This window comes from Tursiops truncatus, chromosome 2 (genome assembly GCF_011762595.2).
Source record: "Tursiops truncatus isolate mTurTru1 chromosome 2, mTurTru1.mat.Y, whole genome shotgun sequence".
NCBI lineage: Eukaryota > Metazoa > Chordata > Mammalia > Artiodactyla > Delphinidae > Tursiops > Tursiops truncatus.
Window position 1 is genome coordinate 11,743,013 of NC_047035.1, and position 20,439 is coordinate 11,763,451.

At 43.6% G+C, this 20,439-nt stretch overlaps 1 protein-coding gene across 3 annotated transcripts in view; it reads right to left on the bottom strand.

The window, feature by feature from the left end:
- Positions 1 to 10,723: 10,723 nt before the first annotated feature.
- Positions 10,724 to 20,439, bottom strand: part of GOLGA5 (golgin A5) — a 47,152-nt gene continuing 37,436 nt past the window's right edge. The window contains exons 13-14 of one of the 3 annotated variants that reach the window (XR_012329866.1): positions 15,167 to 15,412; positions 10,724 to 14,620 (exon numbers count right to left, since the gene is read on the bottom strand). The gene's annotated coding sequence lies outside the window, so the exon portion shown is untranslated. Of the gene's footprint in view, positions 14,621 to 15,134; positions 15,413 to 20,439 lie in introns of those variants that run through there. The other 2 variants (XR_012329864.1, XR_012329865.1) reach the window with 2 other exon arrangements.

Sequence of the window (20,439 nt, forward strand, 5' to 3'; positions counted from 1 at the left end):
AGCAGGTCCCAATCCCACCGTCCCAATATCTTCAGTCATTTCTAACGCTTTTCCAAACCCCCTTTAAGGGAAATTCACATTGACCAAGAGAGGCACCTGGGATACTTTCTCCTCTTGGTTGTCTAAAAAACCCTCTAACTGCCAGTTAGCAGGAAATACAGGGGACAGAGGAATGCTAAATGACACTGTAAAATGTAAGCAGAAAAAGCCAAAATGGAAAATCTCTGCAGAACAAATGACCCGGTTTCTTCCACAAACAAATTGTAAGGGGAGAAAAATGAGGGAGGGATGACAGAGACTTAAGAGCTGTATCAACAAAATAGAGACTTACACGAAGGCCATTACAAACCAACTATAGAAAAATAAGAACATTTAACATGGACTTGATATTTTCATGGTATTAAGAAATCACATTATAGGGACTTCCCTGGTGGCGCAGTGGTTAAGAATCTGCCTTCAAATGCAGGGAATATAGGTTCGAGCCCTGGTCCGGGAAGATCCCACAAGCCACGGAGCAACTAAGCCTGTGCGCCACAATTACTGAGCCTGTGCTTTAGAGCCCATGAGCCACAACTACTGAGCCCGTATGCTACAGCTACTGAAGCCTGCGTGCCTAGATCCCATGCTCTGCAACAAGAGAAGCCACAGCAAAGAGAAGGCCGTGCACCGTAACGAAGAGTAGCCCCCGCTCACCGCAACTAGAAAAAGCCCACGCACAGCAACAGAGACCCAACACAGCCAAAAATAAATAAATAAAATAAATAAAAAAATAATAATGTGATTTCTTTTTTTAAACATCTACCTTTTTCTTTCTTTCTTCCTTTCTTTCTTTTTTTCTTCCTTTCTCTCTCTCTTTCTGCGTTGGGTCTTTGTTGCTGCACGCGGGCTTTCTCTAGTTGTGGCCAGCAGGGGCAACTCTTGGTTGTGGTGTGCGGCCGTCTCATTGTGGTGGCTTCTCCTGTTACGGAGCACGGGCTGTAGAGCACAGGCTCAGTAGTTGTGGCACATGGGCTCAGTAGTTGTGGCTCATGGGCTCTAGAGCACAGGCTCAGTGGCTCAGTAGTTGTGGCACACGGGCTTAGTTGCTCCGCAGCATGTGGGATCTTCCCAGATCAGGGCTCGAACCCGTGTTCCCTGCATTGGCAGGCAGATTCTTAACCATTGCACCACCAGGGAAGCCCACGTTATTTTTTTAGGTGTGATGTGATATTAGGATGATGTTGAAAACAAAAGGACCTTATATTTTGCAAACAAAACCTGAACTGTTCACAGGGGAAATTATATGATGTCTTGAAGTCTACTGTATACTAATCCAGGAGGGGGTGTGTGGATGAGACCAGAGATGATGATGACAATTACCTGGGAATCCATTACCCTATTTCTACTAACTTTTGTGTATTTAAATTTTCCCTTATTAGAAAAAAATTAAGACACGAGAGAAGGAAAAAAATGTGATTCGGGAGAGTCAGATTGTGACTACTGACGTTTCTTTTTTTTATAGTTTGCTTTTTATGACTGCACAAAAGAGTGACAACTGATTTAATAAAATCTATATACAAAATAACACTTACAAGTGATAAGATAATGCGGAGTGGTGCCGGCATTGACAGTTGTATCCCGGCTGGTGTCTCAGAGTCTGTGAACCTTGGCGTTTTCCGTCTTCCTGGAAGATGAAAGGGCTCAGATGGGTTAAGCGTTTGTCCATCTTAGGCAGGAGCAGGCCCGTGCTGGCCCAGGTGCAGCCCTGCGGTGCACCCTGGGGGGCTTTCCATTGCGCACAATCCCTCCTCCCAGGACACAGACTGGCCTTGGTTGCCAGGAGCCATTGATCAGTAGCAACCTTGGGGGCTGCTGACACTCAGCAGGTGGCCTCTCGGAAACAGAGCCCAGCCGGCAGAGGGTCAGATCCCACAGGAAATGTCAAACCCAACAGGAATCACATTCATCCTCCCCAGAGTTTAGAAGGAAGGATGGGGTGTCCTTGATCCGATCAGACAACTGCGCTCTTTCAAAACCCTGGCCAAAGGCCGATCTGGAGACAGGACACCGGGAGGATCCGGGGCGGGGGGTGGCGATGACTGGTCAGCCCTTTTTCCAGGAACCATGTCTGATTCCTAACATACTGGTATAAATACATGAGAGAAAGAGGACATCCCCCTCTCCGGGAGTACACAGAGACACCAGTAGGCAGTGCATAAAAGGAGATAGACAAATGAACAATTCACCAGAAATCAAGGGCATGAACATCACAACAGGATACTATTTGGACCTGTCATGTTGGCAAAGGTATTAAAAATGTATAATGCTCCAGGTTATACGTGACCATAGAGAAGTGACAACTAAACCCAGTGTATAATCAATCCTGCATTTGGATCCTGGACAGGAGGGACATTATTAGAATAATTGGTAAATTTTGAATATGGACTATGGATTAGAAAATAGTAGTATTGTATCAAGGCTAAATTACTGATTTTTTTTATCATTGTCCAGTGGTTACATAAGAGGTTGTTAGGAAACACAGTGAAATACTTGGGGTAAAGAGTCATGATACCTGCAACGTAGTCTCAAATTGTTCAGAAAAAAGGGAGAAGACGAGCAAATGGGGGAAATGTTAGCACTTGGTAAATCTTGGTCAGGAGGAAGTTCTTTGCACTATTCTTACAATCTTTCTGAAAATCTGAAATTATATCAAAAAGTGAAAAACAAAAGCTTAGAACGCTTGACAATGCTCAGTGCTGGCAGGAGGACATGAGAACTCTTGTCCTGCCAAAGGGAGAGAAAGCCAGTTCCGTGTTCTGGAGGAGAGGTAGGCAATAAATAGCAACATGACTTGACCCAACAATTCCTCTTCTCGGTAGTTAGCCTAAAGAAAGAACCATTGCTGTGCACAAAGATGCAGCTATAAAAGCTTTTCACTGAAGCATTAAATGTTCAACAATAGACTGGTTAAATAAAGGATGGCACGTCCACAGAATGGAACACTATGTAGCCACTTAGGTGATTCTGTGAAGCCATATTTAATTACTTGGGAAAGTGTTCCTAATACATTAAGTGGGAAAAATGGTCCCAAGACGTCCTCTTCCTGATGATCATTATTCTGAGTATTGAAGTCAAACCCACTGAGAGAGAGAGAGCGAGAGAGAGAGAGAGAGAGAGAGAGAGTGTGTGTGTGTGTGTGTGTGCGTGTGTGCGTGTTGTGTGTGTGTGTCTCCATTTAAATCTCCTTGAGGTCAGAGACCAAATCTTATTTGCCATACTGTGTTCCCAGGGCCTAGGACCGTGCCTGACAACCAGGAAGTGGTAATAAGAGTTTGTATAATGAATGAGTAAAGAGCCCTAGGAAAAGGGACCAAAAGGGTGTCCTTCACAATGTCCAGAGCCGTATTTCTGGGTGGTGTGAATAGAGGTAATCTTAATTTTCTCCTTTCTATCTGTATGGTCTAAATGTTCCACACAGAACATTGATTCGTTTATCTGGTAAATTATTTACAACAAATGCCAATTACTGAAAAACAATGGTAAATTATTTAAAAACAATCAATACAAAGCAGGGAAAGACCAGCCTTTACCTCAGGGCCCTTGGGTACAGGATCTTTCTGGAAAAAAGTTCAAGGTTACCTTAAGCCCCCAGAAATCACTCCAGGCAATTGTGAGAGTACATCAGTATGCCCAAAGCCCAGTCCCACCAAAGCGGATGGAGGCTGCGCCCTGCAGCAGGTCACCGGCCTCTCCATGGGCTCTGCCTTCTCCCCTGTGGATTGGGGCAAGGATGTATGCAGCATTCAGCACAGGGCTGTACCCCTCTAGGTGCCCCAGAGATCCAGGAGATTTGGCAGGAGTGGGGAGCAAAGGAAGGTTATTGTCCCATTTGCAGACGAGGTGACTGAGGTCTGGAGGCTGGAATTGGAACCCCAGTGCAGGGGGAAGGGTGGCTTCATGGTCTCTGTCCCTCCACCCCTGTACCTGACGGCCAGGCACGTCCCCTCACCCTCACCCTCCCTCGCTCTGACACTGCCTGAGAACTGACCTCCCCAGGGGAGGCGACACTCACAAGTGTCCCCCGTGCCATGAGCGTCCCTGGAGAGAGCAGTGTCCCACCAGGATGACAAATGGCTGCTCTCAAGGCCAGGCTGAGACTGGTCACCTCTCCAATCCAAGTGATTCATAGCTGACCCTTCTCTCCAGGCACAAGAGCCCGTCCAGATCCACCGGGACGACATACAGCCTGCAAGATAGCTGTTGACAAAATCCAGGCTGTGGTTTTAATGAAAAGCAAAGTGAGGATTTTTTTTTTAATGAATAGACTTTATTTTTTTAGAGCAATTTTAAGTTGACAGAAAAATTTAGCAGAAAGTGCAGAGAGTTTCCGTAGAGCCTCTGCCTCCCCACCCCTCAGTTTCCCCTACAAACCCCTTGCATTCATGTGGCACGTTTGTCACAATCAGTGAATTATTATTCCTAAAGTCCAGAGTTTACAGGGTTCACGATTTTTTTTTAGTTGTAGTAAAATACACATAACAGAATTTACTGTTCTAACCATTTTCAAGTGTACAGCTCAGTGACATAAAGTGCTTTCACGCTCTTCTGCAACCATCACCACTATCCGTCTCTCAGACAGAAACTCTGTACCCGTTAAACAGCGACTCCCCATAGAGCTCACAGGTGCTGCACATTCTGTGGGTTTGGACAAACGCATTGACAGGTAGCCTCCATCACAGGGTCATACAGAGTAGTTTCACTGCCCTAAACATCCACCTATTCATTCTCCCCTTCCCTCCTAACCTCTGGCAACTGCTCATCGTTTTACTGTCTCCATCATTTTTTTGCCTTTTCCAGAATGTCCTGTAGTTGGAATCATACAACTAAAAAAGTGTGACCTTTTCAGACTGGGTTCTTTCACTCAGCATACACCTTTCAGAATCCTCCCTGTCATTTGAGGGCATAACGGGTAGAGCTGAATAATATTCCACTGTCCGGAGGCACCATAGTTTGTTTATCCACAAAAGTGGGGGATTTTTCATGAAAAAAATTGTATGCTAACTTTTGGAAACTGAGAGAAACCAAGAGGAAAGGAAGAAAAACTATCCCCTGTAATCTTATGCCTGAAGACTATGCTGTGAGCACTTTGCTATCATTTCCTCCGTGTGTGTGTGTGTGTGTGTGTGTGTGTGTGTACGAAGATCTTTTTTGGTTTGATGTAGCATGGTACATAACATTTTTTTTTTTTTTTTTTTTTGTGGTACGCGGGCCTCTCAATGCCGTGGCCTCTCCTGTTGCGGAGCACAGGCTCCGGACGTGCAGGCTCAGTGGCCATGGCTCACGGGCCCAGCCGCTCTGCGGCCTGTGGGATCTTACCGGACCGGGGCACAAACCCGCATCCCCTGCATCGGCAGGCGGACTCTCAACCACTGCGCCACCAGGGAAGCCCGGTACATAACATTTTGATTCCCCTTTTCTCATTAATTATAACTTTGCTTTTTCCGTGTTCATAAATTCTCTGTAAGCATTTTTTCTTGTGCATTTTTTAAATGTCTTCAGTATTCTTCTATGACTGGGGATGCCATAATTATTTTACTCTTCCATTTCTAGACACTGGGGTTGTTTTCAATTTTATGCTAATATAAATATAAATAAGTCCACCTTGAACTGTTGATGCTTAAATAATTGTATAGGTCCCCCCCCCCCACTTGCTAAGAAGTGGAGTAGCTGAGTCAGAGAGCATGAACATTTTAAAGATATCCCAGAGATTTCTTTCTTTTTTAATGCATTAAAAATTTTTTTCAAAACAAACAACTTTTTCTTGAAGTATAGTTGATTTACAATGTTGTATTACTTTCAGTTGTGCATTCATAGATTTTTTATTGTGGCAAAAAACACGTAAATGTTACCATCTTAACCGTTTTTAAGCGTACAGTTCAGCGGTGTTAAGTATATTTACATTGTTATGAAATAGAGCTCCAGAGCTTTACATCTTGCAAGTCAAAGTCTGTATCCATTGAACATCAGCTCACCGCTCCTCTCTCGTCCCCCCTGCCCCTACCCCAGCCCCTGGCAACCACCATTTTACTTTCTGTTTCTAAGAATTTGATTGTTTAAGATACCACATATAAGTGGAATCATACAGTATTTATCTTCTCATGATTGGCTTATTTCACTTAGCGTAATGTCCTCAAGATTCATCCAAGTTGTGGCACGTGTCCGACTTTCTTTTTTGAGGCTGAATCATATTCCTTTGTATTTTTATACCATATTTTGTTTATCCATTCATGTGTTGATGGACATCTGGGTTGCTTCCACCTCTTAGCTATTGTGAATAATGCTATGAATATATAGCAATAAACATACAAACAATATTTGTTTGAGTCACTGCTTTTAGTTCTTTCGGATACATATCTAGAAGTGGGATTGACAGATCATATGGTCATCTATTTTTAATTTTTTGAGGAACCTCCATATGTTTTTCCATAACTGTAAGACTATTTTACAATCCTACCAGCAGTGCACAAAGGGTTCTAATTTCTCTACATCCTTGCCAACGCTTGCTGTTTTCTGGATTTTAGGTTTTGTTGGTTTTTTTTTTTTTTGAGATTTCTTTTAAAGAGCCGGAAGGGAGCATCTGGTCAGTGGTTCCCAAATTTCATGTCTTTCTTTTGAGCTCACAGTTCAAGAGATGTTTGTCTATCAAACACATTGTACCAAGAACTCGTTAGCTTCCAGTCTCTATCCATTGGTCCAGTGTGTGCAGGTCTGGGGATTTCCCTTGGGACTGATTGCTGGCTATCTGCGCTGCCAGTTCTGTGCCCCCTTCTTCCAGGCATGCTTCCAGCTGCACACACTTCCCAGCAGCCAGCTGCGGCCGTGCCACTACGTCCTCACCAGTGGAATGGGGACAGAAGTGATCCACACAACTGTTTAAAGGGCTCGTTTACCTGGGGTTTCTCTCTCTCCTTCCTGCAAACAGAGCACAGGACAGTGGCCCCAGGGATGGTGGCTCACCCTGTCCTGCCAGCCAAGGTCTCTTTGTCACAGCATTTGGCCTGCAGGGACACAGCCCCACGTAAAGATCACAGTGGTCATTGTCACTTCAGTGTTATTCACTGGTGTGCTGTTGGTCAGAGCAGAAGACTGGAAATGGCCTAAATGTCCACTAGGGGGCAACAGTTAAAAAAACTGAGACACATCTGTCCAGTGGAATTCCCTGCAGCTCTTTAAAAAATGAAGTTAAAAAATTTAATAGACTATTTTTTCGAGCAGTTTTAGATTCATAGCAAAATTGAGCCAAAGGTACAGATGTTTCCCATATACCACACGCCCCGGCAGGCAGAGCATCCTCCACCAACACCCACACGGAGGTGCATTCACCACAGTTGGTGAACTCACACTGACACATCATCATCACCCAAACTCCAGAGCTCACACTGGGGTTCACTCTTGTACATGGTTTGGACGTGCTTATGACGACATGTATCCACCGTTATAGTATCACACAGAGCCGTTTCACTGCCCTAAAGAAAAGCTTTATTGTTAAAAAGTTAAAAAAAAAGCAAGAATCAAAACAGTATATTTCTGTGCTAATATATTTTTTTCAAGTGGGGACAGGGTACATATTTGGGTTTGCTTGTACTTGCAAAGCACCACATCTGAAAAGGAGCCACAGAAACCCGGGGTCAGTAGTTATCAGTCTCACCCTAGGGTGCAGGTGGGTGGGAACTGGGCAGATGGGGGTCAGGGCGGGAAGAAGTTTTCCACAGTTTGTCTTTTTATACATTTTGATGCTATGTGAATATATTACCTATTCAGAATGCAAATAAATACAGTGTAAAATTTTCAATAGTTTCTTTTCCCATTTTATTGTAACTCAAAGTTCACGTACGCCCCCGCCGGGCTTCTGCTTGTTGAATCCCTGAGCTGAAAGCGTCTGGCTGAAGGCAGAGCTGCTCAGGGTTCAAGCTGTCCGTGGCCTCCAAGTACAGAGGGAAGCTCGGCCACAACCCCTCCCAGGACGCCTGCCCTTGTCGGGCTCGCATCCAGCCTGCTATGCCCAGGCGAGGCCCAGCCCTCCACCTGCCGCCCCACACAGCCAAGCTGCTCACCCCCTTCCTGCCAACTGAGCATCCTAATTACATGATAAATACTAATTGCCCGTGACTAGGATCTTCCACAGTCATAGACATTAACCAAAGTCACACCTAATGAGCCTCACCGTTAATTATCCGTGCTCACTGCTCCAGGATTTAATTAAGCCTTGGCAGGACACAGCAATCCACATAGGCTGAGCAAGGAAACGGAGCTTGCAAAGACACCCTCTTTTCATCAGGTGGCCTGGCCAAACTGCTCCAAGTCTCCCTTCCAAGCCCCCGGGTTTTCCCAGTGAACAGGAGACACTGGAGAAGGGAGCGCCTGATGTATGCCAGGCAGAATCAGACACGGTTGCATACCCTATCTCATCTAATCTTTGCAATCACTGCAGGGGCTAGGTCTCCATTTTACAGATAAGGAAACAGAGGCTCAGAGAGGCCTAGTGACTCTCCAAGCAATTGGCAGGGCCAGGTCTGTCTGAGCTGCAGGTGCGTAATTCCCACTACTTGCTGCTGAGGAATGGTATCTTAATGGTATTGTTTTTCACTCTGACCTTGAACCTGTGTTTTTTCTTTCTCCAAAGCATTCCCAGGTCTTGTTGTGTCTTTGTCTCATATTTGTTCACTAAGAAAACAAAAGGCTGAAGTATCTGAAGCCCAGAGAGATTGTGACGTACACCCAGTCACACACCCAGGAAGACAGTGGGGTGGGTGTGGGGACGGGGGTAAAAGACCGGCCCTGCGGTCAGACTGCCTGGTTCTCATCCTGGCACATCTGTCCGGGCTTCGTTGGACTTCTTGAATCTAAGGCTTGATTTCTGTGTTGGTTAGAACAAGTAATGCTAGCTGCTGTAACCAACAACTTCCAAATCTCAGTGGCCTAGTAGAAAAAGAGTTCATTTATTGTTCACTCAGAGCAAGTAGGTGGTCATCAGGTGACCTTCTTAGCAGGGGCCCAGGGACCCAGGGTCCTTCCATCTATGCAGGAGTTGTTAACCACTGCTGGACCCTTGAGAGGTCTATGGATAGAATTCAGGGGACCCATGAACTTAAATGGGGAAAGTTATATCATTATTTTCTTTATTATTGAATAAAATTTAGCATTTTCCTTTTATTATGAATATAGACAACCAACCACAATTTTATACCTGTGAATATGTTTCCAGGGGAAGTCACAGATATTTTGATATCCCATTACAGTTGCTGCAGATATCTTGAAATATTGTTTACACTCATTCACTACTTTGAAACAATGGTGGTATTAAACCTGTGACTAGCTGGCATGGGATCAAAGCTCTTCTGTCTATAGATGCTTGGTTGGAAGCAGATGGCCTATTGCTGGCTACGTACTTAATCGTTCAGCCACAAATGGTGGCATTGCATGCTCTCATGTTGGTGACAAGCTCTCTCCTTTGCTTTCCAGCATTCCCTAATGTTTACTGTTGATCAGTACCTCGAAGGAAGTGAGTCAAACCCCGGGTGGCATGCTGCTTCCTTCTGATAGCCGCCCTGACCTCTAAGAATAAAATCCTTGGCGTGAAGGCCACCAACTGGGGCTTATAGAGCTGTTTGGCAGGAACTAAGGGTTCCTTTGTGGCTGTGATTCCCCACTTGGCTTTGCACACAGGGAAGGGTGCTGCACTGGTCACCTGGGGGTGCCCTGGGTGCTGCAGCAGGTACTGACCAGAGGCTGGGGGCCTCGGGTCTTTGAGCCTCATTTGCTGGTGACCCCAGCAGAGTCTGTCCCCCTCCCACTTGGCGATCATACCGAACACATACACTATCTAGAAATTACGAGAACCTAGACAGTACTCACGCAGTTCCTCTTTTACTGAGTCTTCCCATTAAAATGACCTGATCTTATAAAACATATTCAAATAATAAACATGAAAAATGTTCTACCTGATTATATTCAACCTAACCAGTAGTCAAATGAATATTAAACCAATGAGATACCGTGCTCTCCATTGGATTTTAGGAACTGCTCTCTCGTTTTTATTCTAATACTTGCTGCAGGTGAAAAGGCACTAAGAAATTGGTCTACTCCTGGTGGGTGGCAAGCTGGCTACTGCCTCTCTGGAGGGCAGTTGGGTGACTTGCACAGCGTGTCGGAAAAGTGCCTCTACCTTTAACCCAGTGACTCCCCTCTGGAATGTGTCCTAAGGCACTCAGTTCAAAAAATGTATTTATGCACAAGGTATTTCATCACAGTGTTATTTTGAATAGTGAAAGATTCCTTCCCTCCAAAGTACGCAGTATTAATGGAATAGTGAAGTGGTGGTCCAACCAGTTACTGGAAATATTATGTGGTTAGCAACTTGAAAAATTGTCTTTAAGGTCCTAATGTCGAGATCTTGCTTTCTATCTTTCTCCATGAAAAGGAACCTTTTTTGCAGAAATGGCTGATTCCAGGTCCAGGAAAGGAATGTTCCAGATTAGACTGGAACATCTTGGTATGCTGGAAAGCAAAGATGTGCACCAAAGGGGGACAGGTGGAAAGGACGCCAGAGCTGGCTTGAAGGGGCTCCCCCTAGCCAAACCTGGGACAGTTTAATTATCAACAAGGATAATGACCACACTGGATTTCAACACAAATAAGTGTTTTTTTTTTTTTTTTGTGGTACTTGAGCCTCTCACTGTTGTGGCCTCTCCCGTTGCGGAGCACAGGATCCAGATGCGCAGGCTCAGCGGCCACGGCTCACGGGCCCAGCCGCTCCGCGGCATGTGGGATCCTCCCGGACCGGGGCACGAACCCGCGTCCCCTGCATCGGCAGGCGGACTCTCAACCACTGCGCCACCAGGGAAGCCCACAAATAATTTATTAAAAAAGAATTCGTAAGTACACAGTGATAGTATTTAAAAAAAAAAAAAGAGTGGTGGGAAAGAAAATGGCCAGCTAACAACGGTAGAAAAAAATGATATATTTATAAAATCATCATTTTGTAACCACCAATATAATAATTCAGGCAAGGATCACCAGTGCATTCTTGTTTTGTTTTTTCTTTTTGACAGTGCATTCTAAAACCACTGAAAATTTGTTGGGGAAAAGGGTATTTGCATGGTCTCACGGTATCACTCCACAAAATACTTATTACCAAAAAAAAAAAAAAAGGAAAAACATGCTTTTATGATGGAGAGACCAGGCAGGAGCCATTTTAACTAAGTGGTCAACTTAGCATCATTGACATTCTGTGGCTCCGGGACTGATGTGCTGACCTGACATCACTTGTACAGGAATTCCTCCCCAAAATGTGGGACCTGAATCGAATTGTGAGGAAACAGACATCCATGTTGTTTGTCTTTCTACAGGGTAACTGGCCCACGCTCTTCAAAATATTGGGGTGGGGAGGGATAAACTGGGAGATTGGAATTGACACATACACACTACTATGTATAAAATAGATAACAAATAAGGACCTACTGTATAGCACAGGGAACTCTACTCAATTACTACATTACTACTCTGTAATGACCTACATGGAAAAGAATCTAAAAAAGAGAGTGGATATGTGTATATGTATAACGGGTTCACTTTGCTGTACACCTGAAACTAACACAACGTTGTAAATCAACTCTACTCCAGTAAAAAAATTTTTTTTAAAATATCAAAACAAGAAGGACTAAAAAAGGGGCGGAGGAGAAAGGGCTGTTCTAGATGAAAGGGACCAGGGTGTGGGGGTGAATGGGATAATCCAATGTAATCTTGGATTGGATCCTAGACCAGAAAACAATTTTAAACAGCTTACAAAGAACGTTTTTTGGACTATTAGAAAAATGCGTATATGGACTGGATATTAGGTAATATCCTTGCACAATGTTAAATTTATCGGCTGTGTCAATGGTGCTCTTGTTATATAGGAGACTCTGCCTCTCTTCTCAGACCCAAGCTGGGATCTATCCTGGGATGAAGTGCCATGAGGTCTGCAATTTAAGTTTAGGTCATTCAGAGAAAAAAAAAAAAAAGAGAGAACGGATGGTGCAAAATGTTAACAATGGGGGAATCTAGGTGAAGGGCATATGGATATTCACTGTGTTGTCTTTTCAACTCTTCTGTGAGTATAAAGTTTTTCATGTTTATTTTGAAAAACATAGGCAAAAAATAATGTGGGTGGTATTTACTACAATACTGTCAGATACTATTATGTCATCAAAGTAGGATATGAAGTTGTGTATACATCTGGATGTACAAATATGCTTGTACCCATGGCAGACAGCTGTTGTTTGTAATCATTGCATTTGCACTGATTATAACATGCATAACTAGCAGCACCCTTATTTTCTTTTGGCACCTACCCTCCCTCTTTTGGTTCATGGGGTTTGGATGTGGGGGCCATCTACATCCATCTGTCTCCAGGGATTGGTGGGCATATGTCTTCAGTTAGTCCAACCAGAGCCAATGGACATCTACCCCAGGGCTCTTGCTGGACCCGTGGGGAAGAGGTGGTACTTTTTTTCACTGAGGTTGTCAGGTTGAGAGGATGTGAACGAAGCAGTGTGGTCATCTTTGGGGAGTAGCTACCTGTGAGTCAAGCTGACACAGGAGAACTAAGAAGGAAAGAGAAAGATACCAGTTGACACTGTTTGAGCACCTGGATTTAAACGTGCCTGAAGTCAGGTGAACCTATAGATTTCCTTTTTCTTATACCAGTTTGAGCTGGTGCCTGTTGCTTGCACCCAAGGAGTCCTAGCCCTACAGCATGGAAATGCATAGAAAAGGTGTATTTGTTTCCTATCACTGTGTAACAAATTACCACAATTCTAGCACCTTCAAACAATACCCATTTATTATCTCGAAACTTCTGTGGGTCAGGAGTCTGGACACAGTTTAGCTGGGTTCTCTGTTCTGGGTCTTACAAGGCTATAATCAAGATGTTGGCCAGGTCTCATCTGGAGGCTTGACTGGGGAAGAATCTCCTTCCAAGTTTGTGCAAGTTGTCAGCAGAATTCATTTCCTGGCAGCTGTATTACTGAGGGCCTAGCTTTTTGCTGGCTGTCAGCTGGAGGCTGCCATCAGGTCCTAAACGTTACACACCATCCCTTGACCCATGGGCTTCCTCAACACAGCCACTCACTTCATCAAGCCAACAAGGAGAATCCAGTCTGCTAAGATGGAATCTTACATAATGTAATGTAATCAGGAAGCTGACAACCTACCACCTTTGCCTTACAATGTAACCAAATCAAGACACTGATATCCTATTACATTCGCCATATTCTATAGGTTAGATGCAAGTCACGGATCCCATCTGCACTCATGAGGAGGGAATTACACAAAGGCATGGACAGGAGATCCTTGGGGGTCAACTTAGGGTCTGTCTGCCACAAAAGGGATGGGAAGAATCCACTCTACAACTGCCACACCCACCCCTACCCACCACTAAATTCTTATTTACTGAGTATTTACAGTTGAGCACTAAAGCTCGTTTCTTCCTTAAATATTTGAGAGGAGTTATCACTGGGAAGTGGCTGGATAGGGAGGCACTAAAAGGGCACCAGAACTTTGGTATGGTATGGCATATGGTATTGCTTAGAATTTTTATAATGAGCATGTAGTATGTAATTTAGAAATACAATTAAAATAGAAAATTGAATATACAGTGTGACTTCCACTATAAGCTGTTTTTTCTCCACTTCTGGACCTTCCTATGTACATACACATACACAACGGGAAAAGACTGCAAGGAAACAGGCCCAGATGTGAAGACTTACTAGAGGGATGGGTCTATGGATGAATGACACTTTCTTCTTTACACTTTTCTGTATTTTTCACAACAGGAATATTACTCTAATAATCAGATTTTTTTAAAAAGTGATTTGAAATGTTTTTTAGGTCCAATATTATGGCTGAAAATAAAGCAAACCCTCTTGTTTACCTTCTGTAGAAAGGCAATCTCCTGCTTGGGTGGATGATGGAGTGTCTGCTTCTAGAACTCAAAGAAAGAAATCAGATGGCAGCGGGGAACACACATCTGCTTCCTCTCACACTGATAAACTCTCATCAGAATGCATCCGGCTTTGCCACAGGACGAAGCATTATTTGAAAAAATATGGCAGGTTTTCTCCAGTGACTAAAAGCTACTGGAAAGTTCTCGCCAAGATGGTAAACAGAAGACCTGGTGCCAGACAGATCTGGTAAGCTGACACGTTCAGTAACCAAATAGTCCAAGCCCATGGCTACATGAAAACAAACTGAAGACATGTTTGATCTCATTTTTATAGCTAATTAGAGGACCCTGATGGGTCTCCGAACCTGTTTGCGGGTCTGTGAATTTAGAATTAAATATGAGGACCAAAGACCACACCTGTAGTCAGAACAGATAAACACAACACACACTTTCAAAGCTAGGTTTACCAAGCTTGCTGCAGCCCAGGAGAAGGCGTCCTCAGGAGCATCCCAGCGGGGAGACGAGAGGGGCTTCTTCTAGGGTTTGTGTTTCTGTTGGATGATTGTAGGGGGCATTAAAGAACCAGGGGCCTGTTCTGGGTTGGATGCTGTCAAGAAGCAGGGGCAACGGGTGATTGAGTACTTCAGTGATTATCACCTAGAAGGAGAGTTAAAATGGGGCTTGAGTTGTTATTGGTGAAACAGCAGCAATTGCTCAGAAAGGAGGAATGCTTGTCAGAGTGGGGGGGGGTTGGTAATTTGGGGGCTCACAAGAGTGGCCTTTTCAATGTCTTGTTCTGAGTATTGTTCATGTCCAGCTGGGAACATGGCTGACTGTTTGTCAGTAGGGCCGTTTTCTACTTTCTCACTCCCATCCAGCTTTAAAATAAACATAGCACCCGATGAAAAACTAACACTCAGATACACTTTCAACTTAGAAAATGCTCTTTTTACCTGGGGAAATCCTTTGTCACCCATCACTGTTCCTCATTAGTTCTGGTTTAGAAAGTTGTTTGTTTATTCCAGAATGATGGCGTGATGGAAAGTTAAGAGGCAATTCAATTCAGCGTCAGTATTATGTTTAGGGAACTACTGTGTGATTGGGGTTCATAACCAGGGAAGGACACCGTATCAGAGTCTATTGCTGCTGTAACAAATTACCACAAGCTAAGTGCCTAAAAACAACACAAATTTATTCTCTTACAGTCGTGGAGGTCAGAAGTCTGAAGTGGGTCTCACTGGGTTCAAATCAAAGTCCTGGCAGGGCTGTAGTCCTTTGCGGAGGCTCTAGGGGAGAATCTGCTTCCTGGCCTTTTCCAGCTTCTAGAGGCTGCCTGCATTCCTTGGCTCATGGCCCCTCCTCCATCTTCAAAGCCAGCTATTCAATCATTCTGACTTCTGCTGTCATGACACCTCTGACTCTGCTTTCTTCTTCCATCTTTTAAGGACCCTTATGATTACATCGGGCACAGCTGGTTAATTTAGGATAATCTTTTGTTACAATCCTTAATCACATCTGCAATGTTTTGACATAACATATTTATATGTTTCAGGGATTAGGACATTTGCGGGGTGGACATTATTCTGCCTACTAGAGACACCTAGCCTGGTATTTTTTTGGTGGGGAGGGGCAGGGAGGAATTCTGACTTAATAGAGAAAGAAGCATCTAAGCTGACAGCAGGAGGGGCCAGGAACCAAGAAGGGAAGTGTCTTTAAGCAGAGGGGAGGTCTGGAGGTGGAGAGAAAGCAGGGGGCATTGGTGGGTCCATCAGTCATCTATCGCTGGGTCGTGATGCAGTAACAACCAAACTCCCAAATCTCAGGGGCTCACAAAAGCCAAGTTTTACTTTTTGCTCAAGCTACATGTCCATTGTTGACGTGCGCCATGTTTTGGCTCTGCTCTATGTCCTCTTCGTTCCAGGAGCAGCCCCTGTCTAGAACATGTTGGGTTCATGGTGGAGGAACAAGTTAGGGGGCAAAACCGTAAGATGATGCTTAAAACTTCTGCTTGGGAATGGCTCAGGCCCCTTCCACTCACATTTCATCAGCCAAAGCAAGTCAGGTCATATGGCCAAGGCTGACATCAGCGGGACAGGAAGTAAAATCTTCCCATAAGAACAGGCAGTGAATAGTTGGAACAGCAATAGACTAGCACAGTACAAGAGGCTGGAGTGTAGTAGATGTGGGGGTGGCTTGAAGCTCATGAGTGAGGGCAGATCATGCATGACTTTAAAAACCAGTTTCCTTAGAATGTAGGCTCCACAGAGATAAACCCACGCACCTATGGTCAACTAATCTATGACAAAGGAGGCAAGGATATACAATGGAGAAAAGACAGTCTCTTCAATAAGTGGTGCTGAGAAAACCGGACAGCTACACATAAAAGAATGAAATTAGAACACTCCCTAACACCATACACAAAAATAAACTCAAAATGGATTAAAGCCCTAAATGTGAGACTGGACACCATAAAACTCTTAGAGGAGGGGCTTCCCTGGTGGCGCAGTGGTTCAGAATCTGCCTGCCAATGCAGGGGACATGGGTTCGAGCCCTGGCCCGGGAAGATCCCACATGCCGCGTAGCAACTAAGCCCGTGCACCACAACTACTGAGCCTGCGCTCTAGAGCTCACGTGCCACAACTACTGAAGCCCGCGCACCTAGAGCCCGTGCTCTGCAACAAGAGAAGCCGCTGCAATGAGAAGCCAGCGCACTGCAACGGAGTAGCCCAAGCTCGCTGCAACCAGAGGAAGCCCACACACAACAACAAAGACCCAACGCAGCCAAAAATAAAAATAAAAAATAAATTTATAAAAGAAAAAAAAAACAACTCTTAGAGGAAGACATAGGAAGAACACTGTTTGACATAAATCACAGCAAGATCTTTTTGTCTCACCTCCTAGAGTAATGGAAATAAAAACAAAAATAAACAAATGGGACCTAATGAAACTTAAAAGCTTTTGCACAGCAAAGGAAACTATAAACAAGATGAAAAGACAACCCTCAGAATGGGAGAAAATATTTGCAAACGAGTCAACGGACAAAGGATTAATCTCCAAAATATATAAACAGCTCATGCAGCTCAAAATTAAAAAAAACAAACAACCTAATCAAAAAATGGGCAGAAGACCTAAATAGACATTTCTCCAAAGAAGACATACAGATGGCCAAGAAGCACATGAAAAGCTGTTCAACATCACTAATTATTAGAGAAATGCAAATCAAAACTACAGTGAAGTATCACCTTACGCCGGTCAGAATGGGCATCATCAGAAAATCTACAAACAACAAATGCTGGAGAGGGTGTGGAGAACAGGGAATCCTCTTGCACTTTTGGTGGGAATGTAAATTGATACAGCCACTATGGAAAACAGTATGGAGGTTCCTTGAAAAACTAAAAATAGAACTACCATATAACCCAGCAATCCCACTACTGAGCATATACCCAGAGAAAGCCATAATTCAAAAAGACACATGCACCCCAGTGTTCACTGCAGCACTATTCACAATAGCCAGGTCATGGAAGCAACCTAAATACCCATTGACAAATGAATGGATAAAGATTATGTGGTACATGTATACAATGGAATATCAGTCAGCCATAAAAAGGAATGAAATTGGGTCATTTGTAGAGATGTGGATGGACCTAGAGACTGTCATACAGAGGGAAGTAAGTTAGAAAGAGAAAAACAAATATTGTATATTGACACATATATGTGGAATCTAGAAAAATGGTACAGATGAACCGGTTTGCAAGGCAGAAATGGAGACACAGATGTAGATATGGACACCAAGCGGGGAAAGCGGCAGGAAGGGTGGTAGTGGTGCTGGTGGGATGAATTGGGAGATTGGGTTTGGCATGTATACACTAATATGTATAAAATGGATAACTAATAAGAACCTGCTGTATAAAAAAATAAAATTAAAAAAGAAAAAAAAGAATGTAGGCTCCACCAGGGCAGGATCTAGGTTGCTTGATCTTTCTAGCCCAGTATTTCTCAACCTTTTTTTTTTTTCATTATTACTCCCTACCCCAATAAAATCTTAATGTCACAGATGTACTGTTATGTACTGCATGTATATTTGGGCTTTATAAATATAAACAGTAAGATACTTTTCCCCATCTAAAAATCAATTTTCACCCCCTTGAAGGTGATATCAGCCCACGTTGAGAATGCATGTTCTAGCCCCAGTTACATTTGTTTTAATTAATTCTTGAGTTCAGTTGACTTAAGCCACATTTGTGAGTGAAAGCAAATTGTTAATAGTTGATAAGTTTACATGCATAAACCTTATTATATACTTTGTGTAAACTCAGTTTAACTAGCACCACAAGAAGCTAATCGGCTAAAGAGGAGAGGTCCAGTGGAGTAGAGAGGAAACTTAATTTGACATTAGAAAAGAACCTGATTGTACCTACATGTTGCTTTGCAGAACTTTCAAAAAGTGAATCTAAATATCGTATTGCTTTCAGAAGGCTTCTCCACTGTGAGGCAGCCTTGCCTGTCTTTTGGGAGTCATTAAGCAAGACTGAACTCTCCCTGATGATTAAAGGTCTTCACTATGAACATCTAGGACCAGCGAAATCCTCAGGTCACCTTTTGCTTTTATATTTTAAATTATTATGGCTTTTCCCTCTTTGGGAAAACCCTGACAAGCTGCCCAATCAAAGTCCTCGCTACTAGCAATGTGCCTGGCCAGTTACAGTTCTTTGCTCTGGCTTTGGAAACCAGAGGTGCTGTGTGGACGGGACAGATGCTGAGTGAAGGTCCGAGGAGCTCTCGAGGAGTCATGCGTGAATTTAGTGTTTTGCCTGATTCAGTCAATGAAGTTCAGTGAACAACAACTGAAGGCCGCTTATGTGTCAGGCAGTGTTCTAGGCGTTAAGGATATAATAGTGGATTAAAAAGGTAGTATCTTTGTCCTCACGGGATCAGAAATGTCATTTTGAGTTTACGAGCTCTGATAGCACAAGAGCGGTGGTGCCGGACAGTGAGCCGTGCTTAGGCTGGTTGATCAAAGGATGAGAGATATTGCCTTCAGATATGAAGGGCTCTGCTCTTGGATTTCACTTTTCTCTTTGTCCTTGACTTGAACAAAGATGAGGCATTAACTATGAATGCGGAGACCAAGAAGTTATGGGGGAAAGTATCAATTCACTGACCTGGTATTCTTTGCAACTACATAGGAAAATCACCTCCTCGGGTTCAGCCCGTCCTCACCTCAGCAAATTTAGCACCTTTCAGGGACTTTGCATTTTAACCCACTGCCACTCCACTTTGCATGGCCTGTCACCTTATTCAGGCTCTGCACCAGTGTCACCTCTGCAGGGAGGACTTCCCTCTCTCCTCCCCCATGTCTCTCTACGCTTTGCCTCGTTTTATTTTTATTCCCAGCATTTAACTCTTAGTGACACATTATGCGTATGTTTGCAGCCTGCCTTCCCCATTCAAAGGTAAGCTCCACGAGGGCAGGGACTTTTGTTCGCCACTCTATTCCCAGTTCCTAGAAGGGGCCAGCACAAGGGTATGTAATTTGAACTATCTTATAGTCCTGTGATGGCTTAAGATTATATTACCACCACTTTTTTTCTTCGAGACATTTGTAAATGAGGTTTCTGTGTGTAACACACTTGATGACTCAACTGTTCATACAAAAAAAAAGTTTTCTTTACTTGGAGGTGTTTGTGTTGGAATCTGTGTCTGAAGAGCAGACCACATGTTAGAACTGTAGAAGTTCAGAAACATTCAATCCACAGCCTTCTCACTCAGGAAAGAGTTCCTAAGAATACTAGCCTCAACATGTTCAGAATAACCACAAGACATTTTTCTGTCATTTCTTTCTTCTGACCAATCACAGCCTGAAGGGCTTTAGGCTATTAGTCCCTTTGGCTTTGCCAGTTTTGTCCTTCTACTTCCATCTAGACCAAGATGCCCATACTGGCCTTTTCCAATACAGCTGACCTCCTAAAGTAGGGAGCTGGAGCCCAGCGAGGCATATTTGAGTAGGTTGTTTTTTTTCCCCTCCAGGGTGAGTTGTATATAAGTCTTCCTAAATGAAGGCTAGAATGTCCAGCCCCAGACATTACTCCCTTAACGACAAAACTAACCAGGGTAGACACAGTTCCACGTTTTAACAACTCATGCTTTTCCTTTGAAGTTTCTGTTCTGCAGCAATAGAAATGGTAGGTTTTAGAAAGCACAAAGTCTAGAGAAAGGGAAATCTTAAGATAATAAAATAATCTTATTTTCCAACTGACAGCTATAAATACAAAGCAGTACATTGAGAAGAAAAAAATTCAGCTTTCACACAATCCTTTTAAGTAAGTCAAGAAGGTTTCATGTTATCTGAGGATAAGTGAATGGGAGACTTTTAAAAATCCCCTAGTGTGTTAGTGGTCAAGAATACAGAAACTGAAAGTCAATTAAAGATTTAAGTAACTTCAGAAAAATAATCTCAGAAACACTTTGTCAAACTA